General features: G+C 51.1%; 1 long non-coding RNA gene across 9 annotated transcripts in view; it reads right to left on the bottom strand.

Moving 5' to 3' along the window:
* Nucleotides 1-5,008: 5,008 nt before the first annotated feature.
* LOC103352375 (uncharacterized) overlaps nucleotides 5,009-19,106 on the bottom strand; it is a 30,649-nt gene continuing 16,551 nt past the window's right edge. For 8 of the 9 annotated variants that reach the window (XR_011379866.1, XR_011379865.1, XR_011379871.1 and 5 more), the window contains 2 exons: nucleotides 7,928-8,091; nucleotides 5,009-5,343 (listed from right to left, as the gene is read on the bottom strand). This is a non-coding gene — a long non-coding RNA (uncharacterized lncRNA). Of the gene's footprint in view, nucleotides 5,344-7,927; nucleotides 8,092-16,699; nucleotides 16,829-19,106 lie in introns of all 9 variants that reach the window. The other variant, XR_011379868.1, reaches the window with a different exon arrangement.

Raw genomic sequence — 19,106 nt, 5'->3', positions numbered from 1 at the left:
CTCCAGCCCTGGGGCAGAGCGAGGGCTGCCTCACTAGCCGGGTCAGAAATAGCCTAACATTGACTGAGTACCATCGCTGCTCTAGGTGATTCACCTTGGTCATCTGGCTCCACGACTCTGCTGGCCACACGAGCACGATCAGCCTTGCCTTAGGGGGAAACTGAGACCCAGAGCAGTGAAGTGACTTGCCCAGAGCCAGCGGCCAGCCAGCCACCAAATATCCACGAGGTGCTGTGGCCGACGGGCACAGGGCAGCTGCTGCTTAGATTTGGATTTCTGTGCCATCGACCTGCACTGTGGCGCTTCCACAGCACATAACCTGCTTCCCAGGAAGGACTGCATGCAGGTGCAGTGTGCCAGTCACCGGCAAAGATGAGGCCGTTCAGCCGCTGTCCCTCTTTCCACATTCTTTATCATCTCTGCCTCCTCGTGGATTGGGGAGTCGCCTGGTGTGAATCCCCACCACCCTCCAGCTGACTTGGACAGCTACCCTTGCATTCAGGGACGGAGGGGAGGCTGAGGCTTGGAGTGGGTGGGCCAGGCTCCCTGCAGCCCCTTCTTGGCAGGAGGCTGGGATACAGGGAGAAGCAAAGAGAGGGCTGGAGAGAGGAGAGAGGGAGGGAGAGGGAACTGCTTGGTTTTGGATTCCTTCTTCTACTTAGCCTTAAGGCCAGCTCCTCTTTTGTTGCTGCTAGGAGAGGGATTTAAGCTAATGAAGAACCATGTTTCACTGACATTAGTTCAAGTTTGGTTTCTGCAATGTGAAGCCAATGTATCCTGATGAACATGTTCTCCTTCCCCTGGTTAAGGTCACGGTGTCTGCAGTCACTGTGTCTGTGGGCTGCACCTGTCTAGACCCCCAGGGCTGCTTGGGTGATTGCAAACACTGCTCTGGAGTCCGGGAGGCGGGGTGTCCTGAGCTGAGTTGGACTTGTCATCCCAAAATTCATGCAGCTGTCTCAGCTCCAATATCTCCCTGTCAACGCTTCATTGATTAAGGGTGGAGACCTGCTCTAAACGTGGCACCTGAGAGGCGGGGCATGGGGGAGGTCCTTGGGCCATGGGGGCGTGTCCTCAGAGGGAGGCTTCGATGATTTGAGCTCAGGTTCTGCCTAGCTCTGCTCTCTCCACTTCCCGCCTCATGACGCGATCTGCCCCCAGCACCGGCTGTGAACCAGCTTCCCACCAGACGCCGGCCTGCGGGGCCGCCAATCCTGGGACCTCCACCTGTGCGCTGCAATGACCCTTCTCTTCCTAAAGGAGCTCCTCTCAGGTGTTTCAGAGTAGCGAGAAGCTGACTAATACACCGGGCACTGAACCTGGGCTTCACCACGAGCAACGTGGCCTTGGGCAAGATCTCTACCTCCTTGAGCTTGTGCCATCTGGATGTAGGGGGCTGATCACATCACTGGGAGGGGGCTATAAGGATTATATGGGGGGCAGGCATTGTGGTGCTGTGGGTTAGAACACCACTTGGGAGGCCCATAACCCCTAGTGCTGGTCTGAGTCCAGGCTACTCTTCCTCTCATCCAGCTCCCTGCTAATGTGCCTGAGAGGCAGCAGAGGATGGCCCGAGTGCTTGGGCCCCTACACCCATGTGGGAGACCAGGATGGAGTTCCTGGCTCCTGGCTTCAGCCTAGCCCAGCCCTGGCTGTTATGGGCATTTAGGAATAAGCTAACAGGTGGAATATCTGTTCTCTCTCTCTCTCTCTCTCTTTGCTTTTCAAGTAGATGAACATAAGCAAACTTTTTTTAAGGTTCACAGAAAAAAATATTTTTGTAAAAGATTTATTTATTTATTTTGAAAGTCAAGAGCTACAGGGAGATAGAGAGAAAGAGCAAGAGAGAGATCTTCCCTCTGCTAGAAGCATCCCTGGATAGTAGCAGTGGTCAGCACTGGGCCAAACCGAAGCCAGGAGCCAGGAGCTTCATCTGAGTCTCCCACGTGGGTGGCAGGAGCCCAAACTCTTGGGCCATCTTCCACTGATTTTCCTGGGCTGTTAGGATCAGAAACGGAGCAGCTGGGATGCAAACTGGCACCCAGAAAAAATTTTTAAAGAGAACTACACAAGAGATAATGTATGCTAGGAATTTATATATATGTGCAGCCCACATTTAGCTTAGCAGTCAATATATGGTAGCAATAATTATTTGTCAATTTTCCTGGCCAATTGGCTACAACTTACTGATGTCCCAACCCCACAAGACGTCTGTGGGTCTGAGCCACTTTTTCTCATGGGGCCCCATACTTTCTATGCCACTGGAGCCTGTGGGGTAAATCCCCCTGGGGGAGGAGTCCATCTTAGCCTCCCGAGTTTGTAGTCAGAGGATTAGAATTACTTGGCATGTGAGGCCGGCGCCGCGGCTCACTAGGCTAATCCTCCACCTTGCGGCGCCGGCACATGGGGTTCTAGTCCCGGTCGGGGCACCGGATTCTGTCCTGGTTGCCCCTCTTCAGGCCAGCTCTCTGCTGTGGCCAGGGAGTGCAGTGGAGGATGGCCCAAGTCCTTGGGCCCTTCACCCCATGGGAGACCAGGAGAAGCACCTGGCTCCTGCCTTCGGATCAGCGCGGTGCGCCGGCCGCGGCGGCCATTGGAGGGTGAACCAACGGCAAAAGGAAGACCTTTCTCTCTGTCTCTCTCTCACTGTCCACTCTGCCTGTCAAAAAAAAAAAAAAAAATTACTTGGCATGTGCACAATGGTGAGCTGGTAAATATGTAAAAAGTAGGTCTCTGAAGCAAACAGCATTTTCCCACTGGCGGTCTCCACGGTGTAACTATTCCTGTCATGGCTGAGTTCAAGCTGCGAGCGAGGAAGCCCTGGGTGCAGAGTCAGGAACACGGCTCCTGTGAGCAGGAGCTGGCCAGCTGGGGCACCGCCCTCCTGCGCCCCGGGAACTTCTCCGAGAAGGGAACATGGGCAGGGACAGTGTCTACTAGACGTCCCCTACTAGAGCAGGGACAGGGACAATGACCCTGCATCCCAGGACAGGGTCGCTTGGAGCCAAGTCTGAACCGGGTTCATGTCCATATGACTTGTTGAGGGGCCTCTCAGGTGAAAGCTGGGGGTAGAAGGCGAGCAAAGCAGGAGGAAAAGCCAGGCAAGTATGCAGGGTCAGCTGGAAGCCAGCCTCAGCCTGAGCCCACCGAGAGTTCTGGGGCATGGGGTGGTCCCGGCCTGAGCAGAGGAGCGGGAGATGAGTCCATCCCAGCTAGTCGGGGTGCAGGCAGCGTTCAGGGGGAGGCTGGGACTTCCCAGGCACCTCCTGGCAAGGAGATTAAGGAGATTCCATCGGCACAGGGGCACTTGTGGCCTGCGAGCAACTCACGCTGGCAGTAGCTGGGGGTGGGTGTGCTGGCCTGGCAGAGGGCACCTGGGCGGAGCCCCAGCACCACTTACGGCCTAGTGGTGACCATGCTGCTGATGGACTTGACGAGGGGCGTGATGGAGAAGGAGATGCCGAGAGAGGGAAAGGCGGTGCTGCCGCGGCCACCACGGGGCTGGGTTTGACTGTGGTGAACTTGATAAATGTGCAGGCTGTCCCTGGTGGAACTAAAGGTCGTGGGCCCCAAATCCCAGTCTCTTCAAGGTTTGTCCTTTTCTTTAATGCTTCTTACGACTGCAATGGCCCCAAGGAGTAAAAGGACTTAGAGTTTCATCTTGTCAGGACCGGTGGATGAAAACCCGATTGAGTCAAAACACATCCATTCCGCCAGGGAAGTCCCACTGCGCGCATGGCTTTTTGTTTTGTTAACAATGCACTCATTGCCTGTGGCCGCAGTTTGCTCTTTGCTGCTGGATGGCCCGGTTTGCTGCAAAGCTAGGGGCCAGGCTCTTGCCTGGATTCCTTCTCTTCTCCTCTCCTCTCCTCTCCCCAGAGTGAGGCAGGAGTGATGCTCACTTCTGCTCCGAGTACCTGCCACATCGCGTTCTCCACAGCACAGCTCTCTACCTAAGAGGCACTGTGGGGCAACAGTCGTTCAGTGCATACGGATGCAGCGCCAGTGGCCAGACCTGCGCTGGTCTAGGTGCTAGGGATTCAGAGGGGGCAAAAAAGCATGACACTCCTGTCCTCCTGGAGCCGACATTCTAGCAGGTTTAAACGCGTTTTGTTCTCACCACACACGGACAAGGAAACGGACACTTAAAGAGGTCAATTGATCTGACCAAGGACAGATAGTAGAGTGTAGAGCTAAGATTTTAATTAAGGTCAGCTTTATCCTAAAACTTACACCCATGGCCAGTTCTATGTTTAGTCCACAGCGGGTTTTTTAAAATTTTTACCACCATATCCTCTTACCGTTCTTCTGCTACTAGAACTGGCGATTGCTGGCGGGAAGCCACTCTTCTCCCCCATCTGGAAAGACTGCCAGTCATGGCATCCCGCCTCCTGTGAACTTGGAACTGAGCTCGGGACCCACACGGCATCACTCCAAGGCAACCTCCTGGAACCATGGCTTCTTTTGTGTCCAAGTTGGTTTTTGTCTATGATTCTGTAAGTCATCCCATATTATTCCAATAATCTGATTCTCCCCACCCCCAGTTATGTCCACATCTTTTGCATGCAGCCAAATAACCGGGCCCATGCCTAGCCCTGCTTTGCATCTCAAGTCGGTTTAGTCATCTGCTGACCAGGAGTAGAAAGCGTCAGAGGAAGGAGGTCTTGCTGACTTGAACCAGGCTGTGCCAGCATCCCCAGCTTGTAGCCCCGTCTTGAGACCCCAGCTCTGTGCAAGAGCGTCCCCATTCTGTGTGGCGTTGCTAGACAGGCAGAAACAGTGAAGGAGCCTGAACGATATCTGAGCATCGCAGGCTCCCGAGTCTGGCAGGCCAGGGAGAGTGATAACCAAGGGATTCTCGTTCAGAGCTTGGATGGGAGGAAAGGATGGCTCAGCAGGTCCCGAACCACAGCCATGGCTGATCCCTCCTCCCAGGTCTGCTTTTGGGTCACCGTAGACGCTTATTAGGGCCACATGCCATCAGTACAAGACAAAAGAAAGACTGTTCTTAGAGAACTTATAACATTGTATTTATTTCACTTAACAGGCAGTCCAGAGGGAGGCAGCTGAGGCTGGCGCCAAGTCTCAAAGAAATCCCTAAAGACTGAAGCTTTGCCACCCTTAGCAGGAGGCTTTTGTCCTCATAGTCACAAGATAGCTGCCCTTCTTCCAGAAATCTCACCTAATTCCAGGAAGGAATGAAAGCACGGGCAAAGAGAAGGTGGCATGTACCGGCTGAGTTCCTCCTCCTCTTGTATGAGGAAGACAGAGATTCCCAGCATCCCCGTGCAGAGTTCTACTTCTGTTCCGTTATTCAGAGCTGGGTCGCGGATCCTCCTCTAGCTGCAAAGGAGTGGGGAGAAGGGATTTCTAACTGGGCACACTCATCCAAAGGAATGGGACTTTGGATTCTGTTGCTGAGTAAGGAGGGAGGTAGGTGTTGGTTAAACATCTGTAGCGCCTGCAGCGGCAGGTGAGCTAGGGAGGGGTCCTGGGTGAGGCAAGGCTCTGAGAGGCTGAGGCGTGGCTTCTCAGGGGCACAGGGATGGGGCCGTTTCCAGAGTTCGCCCGTGCAAAGCCAGAGGGTGCAGGGATGGTCTGGGGCCCCTGTACAGCTGCTCCCCCTTCCCAGTTATCACATACAAAGAAAATCGAGAGCCACATAAATATGTTAGGATGGCACTGGCCTCATAGGAACACGTGCAAGGTTGAGAGACTCATCACAAGGGATTGAAAAGAGTGAGCATTTGCCGCAGCAGTTAAAATGCACTTGGGATGGCTGTAGGCCATGTCAGAATGCCTGGGTTCGCGTCCGAGCTCCACTTCCTAGTCCACCTCCTGGTTAATGTGTACCCCGCAAGCAGCTGGGGTGGCTCAGATAGGAAGGTTCCCCACCCATGTAGGAGACCTGGCTTGAGTTGCTGGTTCTGGCTTTGGCTTGGCCACCAGCAGGTGGGAGCTCTCTCTCTCTGTATCTCCAGTCTCTCTGTGTCCCCACATTAGAAAGAAAGAGCCCAGGCTTTAAATCCCAGCTTGCCAAATTCCACCTCTGAGGCCAGGATGAGTCACTGGACCTCTGTGGGCCTCTCGGCGTTCCTGATAGAAGACAAAGGAGCCATCTCACACGGGTGGGGCCCCACAAGCCCGTGCACATGCATTGCACATCCTCAGTGTCCAGCAAAGGGGCCTTGTTATTGGCTTCCTTCCTTCATGTTCAAGATGCTGCAGAAGAAGCCCCGAGAGGGCCAGCAAGATGACCTAAGCCGCACAGCACACAGAGGCAGAGCTGGGACCAGCCCTGCTTGCCAAGTTCTGCCCTGAGCTGTGTTCACTGGGACCCACGTGCTCTCAGGTGCTTAGGACACAGAAAGGCAAACAGGAGACGCAGAGACGCCTCAGTGTAGCCCTGTGGGGCAGGCGAGTGGCAGTTATTGTCGTTGTGACTGGATTTACTGAGCTTATTAACTTTGTGCTTGATACGACGTGGTGCGCTCTACCCACTGGTAGGAGCTCGTACGGACTGAGTGCGTGTTAGCGTCCTGTGGCTGCTGTAACAAAACACCACCAACTCAGTGCTTCAAACAGCACCAGTGTGTTCTCTCATGGTCCTGGAGGCCAAGGGGGCAGCAGGGCTGTGCTCCTGGGGGCTCCAGGAGAGAATCCGTTGCCTTATACAGTTTCCAGAGGCTCCACGCAGTCCTTGAGCCATGGCCTCTTGTTTTGTTCTCAAAGCCAGCAGCATAGCAGCTCTCTCTCTCTTCCCCCACCCTCCCTCTCCCATCTCGTTCTGCTCCTCCATCTCTGCACTCATTGTGAATCCCATTCTCGTCCTCCAGTGCTCCCTGCCCCAATAATGACCTTGTAATGCTATTGAGCCATCGGGATTATTTCCTCGTCTCACTTTGGTCAAGTCTCTTTTGCCACACAAAGCAACACAAGCTCTAGGTGTTGGTGTGTGGACCTCTTTGGGGGTGGAATTTCATCTCCCACCAGCATCTACGCACCTGGCATTGCTGCTCAGGCCAGCTACACTCCAGGGTTTGCACGGAGAATCCCTGCCTTGTCACATATGCAAATGGACAAGGCCTGAATGACCTAAGTCTCCCTTTCCTTACCTGGATGGTAAAGATAATGACTTGCTCCCATCCCACTACTGATATGGAAGACAGTTACAATGTATTGATCAGCAACAGGAGAAAGAGCTTTGAAATGTATCATTTGATCCTGTTTTGTTTAAAATTATGTACCTATCTATCTTACATGTGTTTCTATGTCTGTTTATGTGCCTGGGCATACAGCACTGTCTAGGATGATGCTTGCCAAATAGGGAGCAGGCTTGGGGGTGATTTTTGCTACTCTCTTTGCACTTACTGTTTTTTTTTTCCCCCAAACAGAATCTCAAGGCAATTACCTCTACTTCCCATGCCTTTCAGCCTGGGGTCTGTCTTTCTTTCTTTCTTTCTTCTTCTTCTTTTTTTTTTTTTTTTTATTTGACATGCAGAGTTAGAAAGACAGAGAGAAAGGTCTTCCTTCCATTGGTTCACCCCCCTAATGGCTGCCACGGCTGGTGTGCTGCGACAATCCAAAGCCAGGAGCCAGGTGCTTCCTCCTGGTCTCCCATGCGGGTGCAGGGCCCAAGCGCCTGGGCCATCCTCCACTGCCTCCCCGGGCCACAACAGAGACCTGGGCTGGAAGAGGAGCAACTGGGACTAGAACCCGGCGCCCATATGGGATGCCGGAGGATTAGCCAAGTGAGCCATGGTGCCGGCCCCCAACACTTACAGTTTTTACAAGAGAAAGCTGGAGTTTTTGGTCGAGGGCAGACTGATGGAGCACCCCTATACATCTCTCCTCCCTTCACATGTCCCACTGAAATAACAAAGGAAGCACTGGAAAAGTCTAATGAAAGCTATGAAGTAATAGCTACCTTTTAGAATTGTGACATTTCAGATGTGGCACACGGGGTTGGTGATGAGTATCTGCATTCCTCATGCACGTGGAGCCCTGACAAGCACTTTGTTCCAGACACCAGCCCCCTGGACACCTCTTTGCACTCTGCGGGAGCCTAAAGGCACCTTCCCAGCACCACATCTGCAAATGATAAGATCCATGTATAGGGTTAGAAAAGAAACTGCTTACAGACGGCCCCCAACTTAGGAGTTTTAGGCTTAGAGTGGTGTGAAGATGATAGGCATTTGATAGAAACTATCCTTCAAAATTTGAATTTTGATCTTTTGCTGGCTAGCACTAGGCGGCCCAGTCCTCCCTCCCTTCCTCCCTCTCTCTCTTTTATTTATTTATTTATTTGAGAGGTAGAGTTACAGACAGTGAGAGGGAGAGACAGAGAGAAAGGTCTTCCGTCTGAAGGTTCACTCCCCAAAGGGCCGCAACAACTGGAGCTGCACTGATCCGAAGCCAGGATCCAGTGCTTCTTCCTGGTCTCCCCACATGGGTGCAGGAGCCCAAGGATTTGGGCCATCTTCTACTGCTTTCCCAGGCCATAGCAGAGAGCTGGATTGGAAGAGGAGCAACTGGGACTAGAACCGGTGCCCATTGGGATGCCAGCGCCGCAGGTGGAGGATTAACCTGCGTCATGGCGCCGGCCCCCCAGTCCTCTCGAGAAGCTGATCAGTGGCAGGGGCAGAGCTCCCAGTCTGCCCCACGGTCAGGAGGCAAGGAACTGACACTGTGGGGCTGGCATCATGGCACAGCTGTTAAGCTGTCACGTCAGCGGCATCCCATATTGGAGCACAGGTTAAGTCCTGGCTGCTCTGCTTCTGATGTATTCCCTGCTAATGCTCCTGGGGAGGCAGTAGATGATGGCCCAAGTACTTGGGCCCCTGCCAACCACATACGAGACCCAGATGGAGTTCCAGGCTCCTGGCTTCAGCTTGGACCAGCCCTGGCTGTTGTAGCCATTTGGAGAGTGAACCAGTGGATGGAAGATCACTCTCCCCTCCCCTTCTGTTTTCTCAATGACCTTGTCTTTCACAAACAAATATTTATTTATTTTATTTATTTTTTTTTTATTTTTGACAGGCAGAGTGGACAGTGAGAGAGAGAGACAGAGAGAGAAAGGTCTTCCTTTTGCCGTTGGTTCACCCTCCAATGGCCGCCGCTGCAGCCGGCGCACCGCGCTGATCCGATGGCAGGAGCCAGGATCCAGGTGCTTTTCCTGGTCTCCCATGGGGTGCAGGGCCCAAGCACCTGGGCCATCCTCCACTGCACTCCCTGGCCATAGCAGAGAGCTGGCCTGGAAGAGGGGCAACCGGGACAGAATCCGGCGCCCCGACCGGGACTAGAACCCGGTGTGCCGGCGCCGCAAGGTGGAGGATTAGCCTATTGAGCCACGGCGCCGGCCACAAACAAATATTTAAAAAAGAACTGATACTCTCAGCATGCTGTACTGCTTGCTAGTCAAGGATACTTGACAGGTGTAATTTCTGATTTGTAACATTTCCAGTTAACAATGGGTTTATCGGGGTGTGACTCCATCATAAGTTGAGAAGCATCTACATATCGAAATATTTTAAAACAAATATTTTAAAAACAAAATATTTTAAAAACAAATCTGTCACAGACGAGCACACGTGCTTCAATATTATAATTAGCAGCCTGCCTAATAACAGCCATCATTTCAAAGTCATGATGAGCATAAATGGAATTTCTAAATAACTTCAGCGCAGCAATGTGATGAAGTCCCGGAAACTGCTGATATCACTGTGGTCTACTGCTTCGGCGCACAACTGTAGGAAATGCTGAATTCAAGCTGAACTAGGGAAAAGAAAGACCACTTTTTCATCCAATTTCACGGACCTCCTATTTAATAGAATAGATGTTTCCAGGGATCTTTGCCCCAGTTTCTTTATCTGTTTGGTGCCTTTCTTATCTGTGATTTTATCTGTGGTCCTTTCTTATCGTGATCCTTGGCTCATATTGAAAGACAGGATTAGACTGAAGCTTGTTGGGAGCTATGTGCCCATGAGGAGGGCTAGTTAACCGTGAGCTTTCATGTGACCAGACGTGAGGGAGCCTCAATGTCGAAGTCTTCAGGTCTTTCCTTCTGAGCTGGTCAAATTCTCCAGAAAAAGAGTCCTCTAGCATTTTTAAAGAAGAGAATACTCCTCCCTTACAGAGTATAGTCCTGCACAGTCTAACTTTGTAAGTTTCACGATCTGCCCGGGGCCAGCATCCTGGAGTCCGGGTTGGGAAGGAAGTGTGTGAGCGAGAGGTAGGCAGAGCAGCTCACTCTTCCTCATGCAAACTTTGACCCCACCCCTCTGCTTTCAGTACAATGCCCTGACTTCTACTGTGCTTCGTATCTCCCAATCCCTACACCCTTCTTCTTACTTTGGGCATCTGTATTCAATATGGTAACCTCTGGCCATGTGTGGTTATTTAATGAAAATCAATTTCTCCAGTTGCGCTAGTCATGTTTCAAGACTCAACAGCCACAGATAGGTAGCAGCTGGCTACGTGTTAGACAGTAGATGACATTCCCATCACTGCAGAAGCTCTACTGAAAGTGCTGCTCTAGAGCAGGCGTTGGCAGATTTGGGGGGTAAAGGACCAGATAGTAAACACTGTTGGCTTTTCACTCCGTATGTTCTCCACTGCTTCTATTCGACTGTGTCACTGTAGCATGAAAGCCACCCCGGACAATATGTGGAACACATGGCTGTGTTCCAATAAACTTTATGAGTACTGAAGTCCGAATCTTGTATCATCTTCACGTGTCATCAAACACCTACTTTTGTTTGTTTTTCCAACCATCTAAGAAGGTTAAACTATTCTTAGCTTCCAGGTTGGATATAAACAGGCACCGGGCTAGATTGGGTTTGGGGATCATAGCTTGCTGACCTGTGTCCTAATAAACTGGCTCTTGGAAGAACTTCCTGCACTGCTGTAGTAGGTTCAGAGAGGACGCGGAGGCTGAGGCCTGCATCTCAGAGTCGAGTGATGTGGTCATGCCCATCTTCTCCCTGCACTTCAGGGGCCATGAACACAGCCCCGTCTCTTCTTCACTCTTCATCTAGTGCCAGCACCAAGCTCGACATGTACCAGGCTCTTTGTCAGTAGTGTTAAATGATAAAACGCTCACCAAGCCACCTCTGTGTATAATTCGACTTTTCCCTTAGCTCTGCCTTCAAGAAAGAATATGCAAGGGGTGCCAGTGAGAAGATTCCAGAATGCTTGCCAATCGTACTTCTTGTGGTCAAGGAATCCACTGACATTGCAATTTTCCACCCCAGTCCCATGAGCTTAGTATGTAATTCCACCTCTGAATGAAGGCATCAACTCCTAAAATTCTGTCTAGAATCAAACAAATCTTGGTTATAGAAGCGTAAGCCACAGCTGAATTTGATCAGAAGACATGTAAGGAGAGGGGATATAATCTGAGGAGGATGTGGGCACTTGGGGAACTTTAAATGTTGTTCTGAGATTGCCCTCTCGGCAGGAGATTATGCAGAATGACAACATTTGCTGTGACTGAGAGGACACAGCACAAGGGCATTGCTGGGAATTCGCAGGATGGGTCAACAGCTAGAGGTCAGGCTAGAACTGTACATGCCTCCAAAGAGCGGCTACCTTTGGGGATTATTTATGGGGGGCACAAGGGAGAATTTTGGGGTGCTGGGACTGTTCTATGTCTTGATCTGGTGAGGATCTCATAGGAATACTCATGGGTGCTAATTCATTCAGCTGTGTCCATAAGAAAAAGTGCTGTAAGCTATTCCTTAGGTCTTTTTTAAAGAAGCTAATCATTTAAAATTGCAAATCAGATCATAATGAGATATCATCTCACACTCCTTAGGATGGCTTCTATAAAAAAAAAAAATAGAGGCCGGTGCCGCAGCTCAATAGGCTAATCCTCCGCCTGCGGTGCCAGCACACCGGGTTCTAGTCCCGGTCAGGGCACCGGATTCTGTCCCGGTTGCTCCTCTTCCAGTCCAGCTCTCTGCTGTGGCCCAGGAGGGCAGTGGAGGATGGCCCAAGTGCTTGGACCCTGCACCTGCATGAGATACCAGGAGAAGCACCTGGCTCCTGCCTTTGGATCAGTGCAGTGCACAGCGCGCCTGCCACAGCAGCCATTGTGGGGTGAACCAACGGAAAAGGAAGACCTTTCTCTCTGTATCTCTCTCTCACTGTCCACTTTGGCTGTCCAAAAAAAATCACAAGATTTGTACAAGATGTGAAGACACTGGAAGACTTGGGCGTGATTGTTGGGAGTGAATTCATGTAGCCACTATAGGAAACAGAATGGAGTTTCCTCAAATAATTAAGAACAGAATTACCCTATAATACAGGATCCTACTTCTAGATATATACTCAAAGGAATTGAAGGCAGAGTTTCAAAGAGATATTTGCATATCCATGTTCATAGCAGCATTTATTCACAATAGGCAAAGGCTGGAGCAATCCAAGTGGCCACTGAAGGACGAAAGAAGAGCGCAAGTGTGAGAAGCACGTGCGATGGGATACTGGTCCACCTTAAAAAGGAAGGCAGTTCTGACAGATGCTAGAACAGGAATGACCCTAAATAAAAGAAGCCAGTCACCAAGAGAAATGTCATGATTCCACCTACATGAAGTACTCAGAATAATCCAATTTATAGGCAGAAAGTAGGATGGCTGTTGCCAGAGGCTTAGGGAAGCCAGAATGGAGAGATATTATTTAATGGTTTAGAGTTTTGGTTTTGCAAGATGAAAAGGGGTCTTTGAGTGGATGGTGATGTTGGTAGCACAGCAATCTGAATGTACTTAGTACCACCAACTGTGCACCAAAAAATAGTGAAGATGGTAAATTTTATGTTGTGTATATTTTACCATAATTTCTTAACAAAAAATGTGTAATTCTTTTCTGTTTATTACAGTTATTGGTTCTTTCCCTGTGTTGAAGAATATTTTATGAGAAGACACTTGGCTTTCTGAGAGATAACCATGGGACTACACAGATTGTAAATATAGCCTTCAATCGACAAGACTCATAACAGTTTAACTAGTTGGGTTATAAAACATGTTTGTTAAAGGACATTTTATTTGATCACTTAAGTCATAAAAGGACTGAGTAGTTTTGTGGGATTGTTTTTGCCCAATAAAGGATGGGGAGAGTGTGTTTCTGAGTACACAGCTGTGCTGGGCCTCAGGGCATTCGGTACTGGTGATAACGGCTGTCTTTGGAGACCTGATCCCAGTGCAGCTGCAAGCTTTGCTCCTCCCACACCTTCAAGGCTGAGGGCTGGGCTGGAACTAGTGCACTGAGTTAAGGAAATCCAACCCAAGCCCTGCCTTGCAGGACAGGCAGGCATCCTCAGGCCACACCCCTCCCCCAGGGAACTTCTGTATCTACAGTAGATGGTACTTCTTCTACAGAAGAGAACACGCCTATCTCCAATCAAGCACTTACATGGCAGTGGCTGTATACCACTCACTGTTCTCGGTACTTTCTAAAAAAGATTTATGTATTTGAAAGAAGCAGTGACAGAGAGGGAGAGATAGAAAGAGAGAAATCTTACATCTGCTGGTTTACTCCTCGAATGCCCAAAACAGCCAGGGCTTGGCCAGGTCAAAGCCAGGAGCCAGGAATTCCATCTGGGTCATCCACGTGGGTGACAAGGACCCAAGTACGTGGGCCATCATCTGCTGCCTCCCAGGATGCACTAGCAGGAAACTGGGCTGGAAGCAGAGTAGCCAGGACTCAAACAGGCCCTCTCACATGAGATGCTGGTATCCCACGTTGGGCTTCCCCACAATGTTGTGACACCTACCCTTCTTGGGGCCTTTTTAATGATCCCCTTGATGAGGACTCACCCTTATGAACTAACCAGTCCCCAAGGGCCTCACCCCCAATACCATCGCACCAGGGCTCCGATCTCAATGTGTGAACTAGGGACTGGGAGGACACCCACTTTCAGGCCATAGCACTGTGCTTCATGTTTAAGAAGGTATTCACCAGGAAATCAAAGTCATTCACAGCGTTGCCTCGAGGGAGTGGGACTGGAGTTGGGAGATGAGGGTGAGGGCTTGCTTCTCACGGTGAGCACTCCTGTGCTGTTTCATAGGCTGCCATATATATGAACCACTTGGATGAGAATGTTTAACATTTTGCTACCAATAACAAAGGTCAGACATACAACTTGGCCACATCAGGGAAGTTGCCACTACATCGTTTCCCTGGGCTCCAGCTCCCTTTCCTACAAAGCAGGGTGACTGCATCTGCTTGTTAGACCTTTCTGAGGACTGGACAAAATCAGCTATGGTGGCAGAGCACCTGCTGCATGGCACGTGCTGACTGGCGGGACAAGACCCACACCGGTGCCAGGTCCACTCAGGACCACCCAACCTTCCCGCTTGGCCACTGTTGAACGTGGGTGGCCCACTCTCCTCCATGGCAACACCAGGAATCTATCCACAAGACCAAGACTGGAACAGGCTGCTGACTTCCAGCCCAGGGCCCTGCTGGCCACCCCTGCGATCTCTGAATCATCAAGTGCATTTGGCTCTGGACACAGAGCAGAGAGCGATTTGGGAAGAACGGACACATCCCCTCCTGTGCAAATCTTTGTGCGGCAAGTCCGAGGTGTTCAGACAAAGGTCAACAGTCCTGGATTTCCTTCCATCCCCTGGGGGCAAAAGGACCTGAGTGAGGGCACAGAATGAGCAAGAGGAGGAGCCTGGCTGCCTCATGACCCGCGCAAGGGCTTTGCTGTTGTTGTTGGGGGGAAGGGGGCGGAGGTTCAGAAACAGCCTCTGGCTTTCTATCAAAAACAGCAGAAATGTTAATCAGGAAAATTCCAAAGTTGTTGAACAGCCTGATGATGTGGGCAATGCCACTCTGCAGGCCCTGGCCCCTCTGCAGCCTGCATGGCCTCTGCCAGCCCGCTAGGTCCCTGATCCCTGTGACCCTCTCCTAGGGCCGAGTCCTCTCTAACAGACTTCTCTTCAAAGACCCCCTGGCTCCTCTTCTGTCCACCACACGTCTTCCTGTCTCTGCGCTTATCAAGCTATGTTGAAGCTGCTCCTACGTCCAGCTGCCTCTCCCAGGGGACTTGAGACTACACCCTGGACCCTCAGGCTCAGGTCTGGCAATCAGACAGAATTATGCTTTTTTTGGCCTGTACCATTTGAGCCACATGGTGTTTTTAACATTTTTTGCATTCATTGCCAAAAACTAACAACCAAGAGGTTTTTTAAAAAGACTTATTTTATTTACTTGAAAGGCAGAGTGACAGAGAGAGGGAGAGACAGAAATCTTCCACCCGCTGGTCCACTCCCCAAAAGGCTGCAATGGCTGGGGCTGAGCCCCGCTGAAGCCAGGCGCCTGGAACTCCATCCAGGTCTCCAATGTGGGCAGCAGCAACCCAAGCCCCTGGGCCATCCTCCACTGCCTTCCCCAGGGCACCAGCAGGGAGCTGGATCAGGTTCTCTGGCTACCACAATTCTAACATATATTAATTCCTTTAATTCTTTTTTTAAACATTTATTTCTCATTTATTTGAAAGTCAGAGTTACAGAGAGACAGAGGCAGGGAGAAAGAGAGAGAGGTCTTCCATCCACTGGTTTACTCCCCAGATGGCAACGGCCAGAGCTGCACTGATCCAAAGCCAGGTGCCAGGAACACCTTCCGGCTCTCCCACACAGCTGCAGGGGCCCAAGCACTTGGGCCATCTTTCACTGCTTTCCCAGGACTTATCAGAGAGCTGGATCGGAAGTGGAGCAGCCAAAACTTGAACCGGTGCCTGTATGGGATACCGGTGTAGAGGAAATATGGCCACAACCAGAGACAGAGACAGAGAAGCAGACCCCTCCTCCCAACACAGACCTGGAAAAGTGGTTGCTCGCAGTTAACTAGAGCAGCAGCTGCCCGCTGTTCCCTTGTCTGGGGAGGGAAGACACCCTAAGCTCTGCTTCTGTAACCTCCAGTCATACATCTGTCCTAGAAATCTGCCCCTGGTATCTCTTTTACAAACATACCGGGCCCACCGACCATTGGAAGTGTGGTCCTAAGTCACGTAGCACGTAGGCTGCCATTTAAACCCCCCCCCCCCCAATGCTGTGACAGTTAAGGCACGATGCTGATGAATCTATAAATATTGTAAGAAACTGGGGATTGTTGCTCAGTGCTCAGGAGATGACTCCAGCTGGGCCCACTAGTGTAATCAACTGCTTGATCCTCCACTGTCTCTGGTGCCTGTTTGAAAAAATGGAGTCTTCCCACCTTAGATTTCTATAACACTGGTACTTCAGGCAGTGGCTATACCTACTATGCCATAGCGCTGGCCCCATAAACACCCCTTTTAATATGGCTTTTAAGTTGTTTATTGGGGCCAGAGTTTGTGGCATGGCAGGTAAAGCTGCTGCCTATGATGCTGGCATCTCAAATGGCCACTGGTTCGAGTCCCGGCTACTCCACTTCTGACCCAGCTCTCTGCTAATGTGCCTGGAAAAACACTGGAGGAAGCCCAAGAGATTGGGCCCCTACATCCACGTGGGAGACCAAGAAGCAGCTCCTGGCTCCTAGCTTTGGACTGGCCCAGTTCCTGCCATTGTGGCCATTTGTGGAGTGAACAGTGGATATAAGATCTCTCTCTTGGTCCCCCCCCCCCATAACTCTGCTTTTCAAGTAAATAAAAATAAACACTTTTAAAGATTATTTATTTTATTTTAAAGGTAGAGATAGACAGATAAAGATCTCCCACCTGCTGATGCATTCCCTAAATGCCTAGGCTGGGCCCGGTCAGCCAGGTGTCTGGAACTCCGCCTGGATGGCGGGGGCCCACTACTGCAGCCGTCACCTGCTGCCTCCCAGGGTGCACATGAGCAGGAACCTGGAATGAAGAGTGGAGCCAGGACTCAGCCCAGACAGTCTGCTAAGGGCTACAGGTGTCCCAGGTGGGGTGTGAACTGCCGGGCGTAATTCCCTCTCACCTCCTCCTCTCCTTCCCCATCCCTCCTCAGTTATCCCTGGAACTCACTGTGCACCTGGCTGATGATGACCCATGGTAACAATGAAGCTGTGTATTTGGAGACTTTTCTCCAAGTCATAAACACACACATCCCCTTGTAGGAATCCTGCTGTCAGAGGGAGCAATGTTCATTCTGAAGGGCACGATGGTGGCATTTGAGCACTGGGAGTGGTGACGGAGAGCTCTCACCACGGAGGGAGCCCTTCCTGGCACCTCTACAGCTGTGTCACAGAGCTGACCTTCAGCTAAGATCCTTGCCCACAGCTCGGGGGAGGGGGTGAGGGGGGGTGAGGAGGGTGAGGGTGTGTCTCCTCCACAGCCACAGACTTCAGCTGGGCCCTGGGCTCCTGGCTTCCAGGTTTGCTTGCTGGTCCATGTGCTGTGCTCAAGGCCCTGCAAAGTCACTTCTGCCAGAGCTCTGAATCCAGCCAGCCACCTCCGCCCAGGGGACCTTCAACACCTCCGTCTGTTCCCCTTATGGCTTTTATCTTTTTCCCCTTGCTCCGCAATGTTAGCCAGCCCAGAGTCCAGTTGCTATGTCTCTGGATTAAGGACTGGGTGGTCTCAGCTGCTTCTACAGGAGGATCATTTTCCTCCAGACCCAGTGGCCCTCAAATTAAGCACCTTCCCATTCAAATTAAAGCAACCTCCTTGGGGCTGGCACTATGGCTTAGTGGGTAAAGCCACTGCCTGCAGTGCCGGCATCCCATATGGGCGCTGGTTCGAGTCCCGGCTGCTCCACTTCCAATCCAGCTCCCTGCTAATAACCCTGGGAAAGCAGTAGAAGATGGCCCATGTGCTTGGGCCCCTGTACCCATGTGGGAGACCCAGAAGAAACTCCTGGCTTTGGATTGGCCCAGCTCTGGCTGCTGTGGCCATTTGGGGAGTGAACCAGTGGATGGAAGACCTCTCTCTCTCTCTCTCTCTATCTCTCTCTATCTCTCTCTCCCCCTCCCTCCCTCTGCTCTGCCTCTGCCTCTCTGTAACTCTGCCTTCCAAATAAATAAATCTTAAAAATAAAATAAAATAAAATAAAAGCAACCTCCTTCAAGAGCATGAGCTGGCGCCAGCCTAGACCAGAAGGCGAGCAGGGGCTGGAACTGCTCTGGTTCAGCTCTCACCAGTCCAGCTCTCTGGCCAGACCTAGGATTTTCTTTATTGCCTTTTGTGTTTCTTAGCCAGAGGGATGTTTTAGAAGGGATTTGAAGCTGCCCTTTGGCTGCAGTAAGGACTCGGTAGGCAACTGCTGAGGAAGGGGTGAAAGGACCAGTGATGGGAGAGTCGGCATTGGGCAAATGGGTGAGGAAGGTGAACCAAACAAGATGCGCGAGAACCTGAAGCGCAATCTGTGACTGTTGACATAGCTACCGAGCAGCATAGGACTGCAGCCTTATCCACCGGCGCCACCTGCTGGCAACAAGCGACCAACACCGGCCCATTGCTGCTTCAGCCGGACAGGAAGCTACCTTAGCTGGAAATGCAGGCAAGAAGAAAGGGGCTGGCAATGTGGTGCAGCAGGTTAAGCGGCTGCTGCTTGAGAGGCCAGCATCCCATCAGGGCGCTGGTTCAAGTTCTGGCTGCTCTGCTTCTGATCCAGCTTTCTGTTAACGTGCCTGGAAAGCAGTGGAATCCCCTTACCTAGTGCTAGGGGACCTGCCACCCATGCGGGAGACCAGATCTTCTATCCAAGCTCCCGGGTTCCTGTCCTGACTGCTCCAGATTCCAGCTTTCTGCTAACGCGCACCACGGGAGGCCGCAGATCACGGCTCAAGTAGCTGAGTCGCTGCCTCCTCTCTGGAGACGTGGGTTGAGTTCTGAGCTCCTGGCTCTGGCCTGGGCCAGCCCTGACTGCTGCAGGCATTTGGGGAATGAACCAGTGGATGAAGGAGCTCTGTCTTTCTCCTCTCAAACAGATAATATGACTTTTTTAAAAAAATTATTTTTAATAAAACACTACTACTAACCCATTAGCTCCTATTTTGAACACCTATTTTGAACATTCCTAGTATGTAAATCTGAGCTGAATGCTTTGTATGTGTGAGGGTACTGCAAAAATTAATAGAAAAATAGAATTAAAAGTTATTTTGTTGCAAAAGATTTTGAAATCCATGCATAGTTTTTCAGAATATGCGGGTGTCAG

This window comes from Oryctolagus cuniculus, chromosome 11 (genome assembly GCF_964237555.1).
Source record: "Oryctolagus cuniculus chromosome 11, mOryCun1.1, whole genome shotgun sequence".
Classification (NCBI taxonomy): Eukaryota; Metazoa; Chordata; class Mammalia; order Lagomorpha; family Leporidae; genus Oryctolagus; species Oryctolagus cuniculus.
Note: the sequence above shows the minus strand (reverse complement) of the source record. Positions and strands in the feature narration are given on the sequence as shown.